Genomic DNA, 7,361 nt, shown 5'->3' with positions numbered 1-7,361 from the left:
GTAAACATTTTGAAATATTTCTGTAAAGATTTTATATATATATATATAACATAAGGTAAAGTGCTATATATTTTAATATTATTATCACTCAATTCTTTTTGATTCGTTTGCTTCAAATTATTTTTATGACTAAGAGATTTAATTCTATTATTAATTGTGTTAAAAAGAAAATCTAAAGGATACCATTATTTAATAAAGTATTAATCATGTTAGAGATATTTAATGCATGAAAATTAGGATGTGAGAGATGTATAATTCTATCAATTAAGGAAAAAACAACACCTTTTTATGGCATAAAGGATGATTAGAATGAAAATTTAGAAATCTCCCTGAATGAGTAGGTTTCTTGTATAAATCAAAAATGATCTTATTATTTATTATTCTTATTGTTATATCCAAAAAATTCACACTACCATCATCATTTTCTTCTAACGTAAAATTAATTCGATTGTGTTGAGAGTTAAAAATTTCTAAAGTTTGATTAATGTTCTCTTTAGGCAATGTTAATAAAATATCATCTACATATCTGTAATATATAGGTATATCAATGTCAATAGTAGCATGAATCTTACTTTCAATATCTTCCATAATTAAATCAGAAATAATAGGCGATAAAGGAGAACCCATTTTTTTTTCTATTTTTGAGTCCTATATTGAGTGTTCTTTCGTACTACTTTTCAATCAAGAATGTCCTACTTTTTACCTAGATTAGAACTAATCATCCTAGATATACCATAACTGAAAAACTATCCATTACTGAGCTTTGTGATTGTGACATCTTTTTTACTCATCACATTATCTAAAAATCTAAATCATACATAAAAATTAATTTACACTTTACCGAGACCAAATTTTCCATATAATTAGTAATTTTTTACGTTAATTTAACTAAAATATTGAATTTAAGCAATTTAACTTAAAAATGTATTTTTTATTCAAACTTAGTTTATTATTTAATAGGTGTATACGTTAATATGAACATTATTTACTTCGAAACTAAGCAATTTAGCCATAGAAATGGATTGATTACATATGACTATTTTTTTAACCTCATGTTTTGTAATAAAATAATACATATTGACACATATATGGAAGTTTAAAGTAACAAAATGTTATTTAAATTTCCTATTCATTTATCACTACTATCTCAGATTATGACGTCAGAAGTGAGAAAAAGTACAATAAAAATTCTTGTAAATATTTGAATAGAAATATTTTTTAATAAAACAATAACGTTTTGCAATCGATAGAATGAACTTATAAAATATAAATGAAAATTATTTCCTTGTTTCGGAATTAAATCATATATTTATTTCTATACTATTATTAATTTGATATTTTGTCATAGCTGTGACCGTATAATATATTTTGTTTTTTGACATGCAAAATTCATTTTCAACTATATAATTATTAATTAATCCGTTAATAAATCAAACTAATCAAGACTCCTTACAAATCAAAGAATTGGAAAGAGTAAGGGCACTAGGAGTCGGGCGCAGAAGACGTCGCGCAAATAATACACTTATAAAGAGTGAAACTTCTTTATTCACTAAACGCGCTTACATATTTCGACTCATTTTTTAGCCTTCCTCAGAGCAAACACACATTAACATATATAAAGTAAAAATTATCCTATCATGGTGAGCTCCCCTACATCGAGAATTTAAATGTCAGAATTAAATAAAAAGAAAGAAAAGAAAATGAAAAAGAAGGAAAATATTAAAAATGTCAAATTAAAGAATATAGAAACTAATTTATCGAAAAACTAACCGAAAATAGGGACGCTCACCACGATTACAAAGTACCGTATCGCAAACAATATTATGAATAATTCAAGAACCGGTTCCTGATATGTTGACCAGTCGGTATCAGACACAGTGAGTCACTTTTTTAGTTATTAGCTAGTACTAATGAAAATTGTAAAATGATAAAAAAATTTCGTCAGAAGGACTTATTACTGTGTACGAGCGACACCGACCGTCGGTCGGACAAATTTTTTTATCATTTTACAATTTTCATTAGTACTAGCTAATAACTAAAAAAGTGACTCACTGTGTCTGATACCGACTGGTCAACATATCAGGAACCGGTTCTTGAATTATTCATAATATTGTTTGCGATACGGTACTTTGTAATCGTGGTGAGCGTCCCTATTTTCGGTTAGTTTTTCGATAAATTAGTTTCTATATTCTTTAATTTGACATTTTTAATATTTTCCTTCTTTTTCATTTTCTTTTCTTTCTTTTTATTTAATTCTGACATTTAAATTCTCGATGTAGGGGAGCTCACCATGATAGGATAATTTTTACTTTATATATGTTAATGTGTGTTTGCTCTGAGGAAGGCTAAAAAATGAGTTGAAACATGTAAGCGCGTTTAGTGAATAAAGAAGTTTCATTCTTTATAAGTGTATTATTTGCGGGACGTCTTCTGCGCCCGACTCCTAGTGTCCTTACTCTTTCCAATTCTTTGATTATTAATTAATTAATAACATTTATTAATTATTTATTAATTATCGAAATAAAAGGAAAGTTTTCGATATATTTTATACAAGCACAGTTCTTTTTTCAAATACATTATTATTGTATTAAAACATATTAACACAATAATTTTTACTATGTATTTTATTGTTTCTAACTCACTTATTGTTTCTTACAATCTGAAATAGTAATTAGATGGTAATTAGTAAACAGAAGCTTTAACTGAAAGAATTGGTTTAAATTTATTCCTTTAATATTTAAAAGTACCTAATAATAATTGTGATAAGGCGTTAGCAGATGTTTAAATTATATTAGAAATTACTTTCTATTAATATATGTTTCCATTTTTTATATTTTGGAAGTATATTATAATTAAAACTGCAATTAAACGTTACTTGTAAAAATGTTGCTAAATGCGATCTAAGCTTTGACTTTCTTGGTTTAGATAAAGAGATAATTATCGATTCTTAACCGCGGCATTATCGGAAACCATGGATATGTCATGTGCAGACCGCAATATATTAGATGCGAGAGAGGTATTAAGCGATGGGTACAGTGCGCCGCTTGTCAGTCACTATAAATTGTCGATCAACATGTGAAGGCCTTTACTCGTTAATTATTGAAATATAGCGATACTTACATTCCATTAATTTAACCGCAATTTAGTCGCTAATGAGGCACATTGTGGAGCTAGTTTATATTACTTACATTTTTCATGTAAGATAGTTTTTTGGTTAAATGTTGAGAAAATAATCAGTTTTTAAAAATGCATATTTGCCAAATGAAAAGTATGAAAGATGAAAAAATCTACTGGGAAGTATTATTACATTTTTTATGTACAAATATGGAATAGTTCGGATTGATATCTTAGACAAATGGATACGCATCCGAAATATGAAAATAGTTTGGAGTAACGATGTTTGAATCAAAATAACATTTTGATTTATTAATCTATTTAACTACTCGTTTGCATTGTTAAATCGATGAATCGCGATTTGCCTAGTAGCTTGGGAATTTACATATTATATTCACCATTAGTTTGGTCATTGCGTTTTGAACATCGATATAATCCGATCTGTAATTTTGATCGAATAATTACTCAATTAATTAATCAAGAGTCACGTGTTGAACTGAGCAATATCCCGAAACGTTGCCTGAAACAATAAATTAGTTAAGTATAACCTTTACATGCTCATAAAAGCTATATTTGAAATTAATCATATTAACATAAATGCAAATTATATTAAATTATCGACGATGTTTAATATGAAAGTTGATTTCACATTAATCAAAGATCAAAGCAGTTAAAAATAAAAAATGATAGTATTAGAAAGATTTTATGTATAAATATAACATGTGTGCGTGCGCGCGCGCGTGCGTGCGTGCCTGCGTGTATGTGCAATTCTTCTCTATAATTTTCTCGATACCTTTTTTCTTTATTAGTCAATAAGTAGAATTCAAGAATTTGACAAATGATTAATTACTTTGATAAAAGCAGCGTTAAATACTTCGACTTAAGCCTGGGATTAAACTGAAAGCGTTACTTAAGAATTTAACCGCAATTGCCACGTCTCTTGTCGAAACTTCGTAAGATGAAACTTCTGGAGCTAGTAGGAAGAAACTCTGAGAGGTTGGAGAGAAAAGATTCGCGCGGATGTTGGCACGTAGGTGCATGTAGTATCTTAAACGTATTCGCAACTCGTTGCTTTCTGGCGTTGCGTCGCTCCAGCACGCTCCGTATCATGTCGAGAAAACGCAATCTAACGAAACAGCTAGGTCATTATACAGATGGTATATGTATGCAAACACGTATATTTCAGAAGCGTAACGTGAGATGATCGTTCAATATTATACAGTAACGCTGCACGGTTTCTATCAGCGTTTTATCTAATAAAGAGAACTATTCTGAGAAGTATACTTTCTTAATAATTATTATTGATATGAGATACCTTTAATGACATGTTCTTAAATGTACTGTAACCAGATATTTAATTTTATAAATGACTTGTTTGTATGTGTTTAGTTAATTAATTGTCCAATTATGATAATGATTAAATTATTATTATTAAATCGAAAAAAAAAATTTTTTTAACTATCTAATTTGTCATATATTTATTCAAAGTACATATTGTATTTAGCTGGTTGAAGTTTGGAATGTTCTTGGAGCGATTTTTTCAAAATGGTTTGGCCCATTTCTCCTTTTGCACAGAGCTACATCTTCATGCCAGACAACAAATAAAAAATACCCCGAGCGAATCCATGCGTCGGAAGACACCCTTAACGGTGAAAAACTACCCTGGAAAAACTTAAAAAAATTCTTTCAAAGCCAAAAATGATTTGTCTCATTTCTCCTTTTGCACAGAGCTACACCTGTATGTCAAAAACAACAAATAAAAAATACCCCGAGCAAATCCATGCGTCGGAAAACACCCTTAACGGCGAAAAACTACCCTGGAAAAACTTAAAAAAATTCTTTCAAAGCCAAAAATGATTTGTCCCATTTCTCCTTTTGCACAGAGATACACCTGTATGCCAGACAACAAATAAAAAATACCCCGAGCGAATCCATGCGTCGGAAGACATCCTTAACGGCAAAAAACTACCCTGGAAAAACTTAAAAATATTCTCTCAAAACCAAAAATGATTTGGCCCATTTCTCCTTTTGCTATATCTGCATGCAAAGCAACACATAAAATTTATCGCGATTGAGTCGGAGATGAAAATGTCTAAATTTTATTGTAATTTATCCGATAAATTACAGTAACTTAGAGTAATTTTTAAAAGTTGATACAATGGTAATTTATTAAGAGAAATACCTTAATCAAAGTATTATTAATAAAGTATTATTAATTAAGTATTATTAATTAGTAATAAAGTAGAAAATGGAGGAAATTACTTTGATTAAGGTATTCATTCATCTTCCCTTTGAAACAAATCAATTTTGGAGACGAAAAACGGCAGGAATTAAGTTTAACACATAATAAAAAAAATTATAGAAGTAATACATTTGATGTAAAAGCATTTAGCCTTTAGTTATTAAATTCAAAACGCTTCTTTTATATCTCATCTTTTCATTTTGTTATTACATATTAGTCTACAATATAATATATTGTATAAAGTATAAAAATCTTTATATAAGTTTTTTTATTGGGATTCTGAATAAATGTAACAAGCACTGTAACTTTAAGCTATATTGTACATTATATTTTAATTTTTTTATTTATATTTTTATATTTTTAATTTACAATTAAACTTTCATTTATTTGCTTGCTATTTATTTGCTTTCAGCGACTAGACTGTAAAAGTAAAGCTAAGGCATAACTATACATAAAAAATAATATAATCTTTCTGTAATTCTACTGTTATCGGAATATCTGTATGGAAATATAGTATAATTTTGAGTACTTCAATAAAATGCTAGATTTTAAAATATAAAACAAAGAATTGTGAAAAACGGATACTGGAATTTTTTATCTTCATTGCTTTGTATTTTTTGGTCCCTGTCTCAAATCTCTAGGAGACCATATATTGGAAACAGGTTTTAGCATTGATTAGATTTTACGTTTAGATATGTGAACATTCTTATTATTATTCAATCAGCGATTTATATTCTCTATACGAATATTCGAAGAATATTGTTTTATATTATGCTTTAATGTGAAAAACATAAATATACCTATTTGTGCATGGAACTACTAAAAAAAACTAATTTTATCAAAATTACCAATAAATTACCGCCGTTAATTAATTTAACGGTTAAGTAATTTTCGCCGTTAAGGGTGTCTTCTGACGCATGGATTCGCTCGGGGTATTTTTTTATTTGTTGTCTGGCATGAAGCTGTAGCTTTGAGCAAAAGGAGAAATGGGACAAATCATTTTTGGCTTTGAAAGAATTTTTTTAAGTTTTTCCAGGGTAGTTTTTCGCCGTTAGGGGTGTCTTCCAACGCATGGATTCGCTCGGGGTATTTTTTATTTGTTGTCTGGCATACAGGTGTAGTTCTGTGCAAAAGGAAAAATGGGCCAAACCATTTTGAAAAAATCGCTCCAAGAACGTTCCAAACTTCAACCAGCTTTGTATTTACTATATAATATTTTAGACTTCTCTAAATTGTATTTGCTTAAGAAGTAGATATTGGCAAAGATTTAGCGCGTGTCCTCAACCCAGCATTAAAATCTTAATTTTTTGATCCTAAATTAAATGAGACTCCTGATACCGTAAAATAACCAGAAAGAAATTGGATTAACAATAACGCTAGGAAAAGCTCACGCTTGTGGTACGTCGAGAAATAATTAACAAATTCTCATAATGGAAACGACGCAGTTGCAGAGACAATATCTAATCAACAGAGAAGTCTACGTAATTAAGCATTAAGCAAACTCCGGTAAACGCAAACTGGCTTTGCGTTATTAAAAGTGCCGAGTCCCGCTTTCGTTGTGGACACGCCCGATAGACGCGTCGAGCTTTTTCATTACGTCCCACACTCGTTAAAATGTATCTTCAGGCGAAAAAATAATTTCTGGTTGTAGTGGGAACAATGTACTTTAAGAAATTACATCAATTCGAAATTGCAATGATGGCATTAACGTTTCTCTTTCGATGTATTCCGAGAAACCATTGTACTCTACGAGCGTGCTCTTTGATATTTTTTATGAAGTTTAAGGAGGTTATAAGGAGAATACAATATGTTAAGAATTACTTGAAATTTGGAACATAGCTTTATCTCTACAAAGCATTACTTTTATGTAAAGTTTTTCAGATTTTTTGACCAGCTCATTTTTCTGTAAATTAATAACAAAGTTCTGAATTTTATAATAGACCGTCTCTCTTTCTCTTATAGGAGACTCGATTCTATGTATCTGTTTTCAATAAATATTAATATT

Source organism: Trachymyrmex cornetzi, unplaced genomic scaffold, assembly GCF_001594075.2.
Source record: "Trachymyrmex cornetzi isolate Tcor2-1 unplaced genomic scaffold, Tcor1.1 scaffold1745, whole genome shotgun sequence".
NCBI classification, from domain to species: domain Eukaryota; kingdom Metazoa; phylum Arthropoda; class Insecta; order Hymenoptera; family Formicidae; genus Trachymyrmex; species Trachymyrmex cornetzi.
This window is presented reverse-complemented; position numbering follows the sequence as displayed.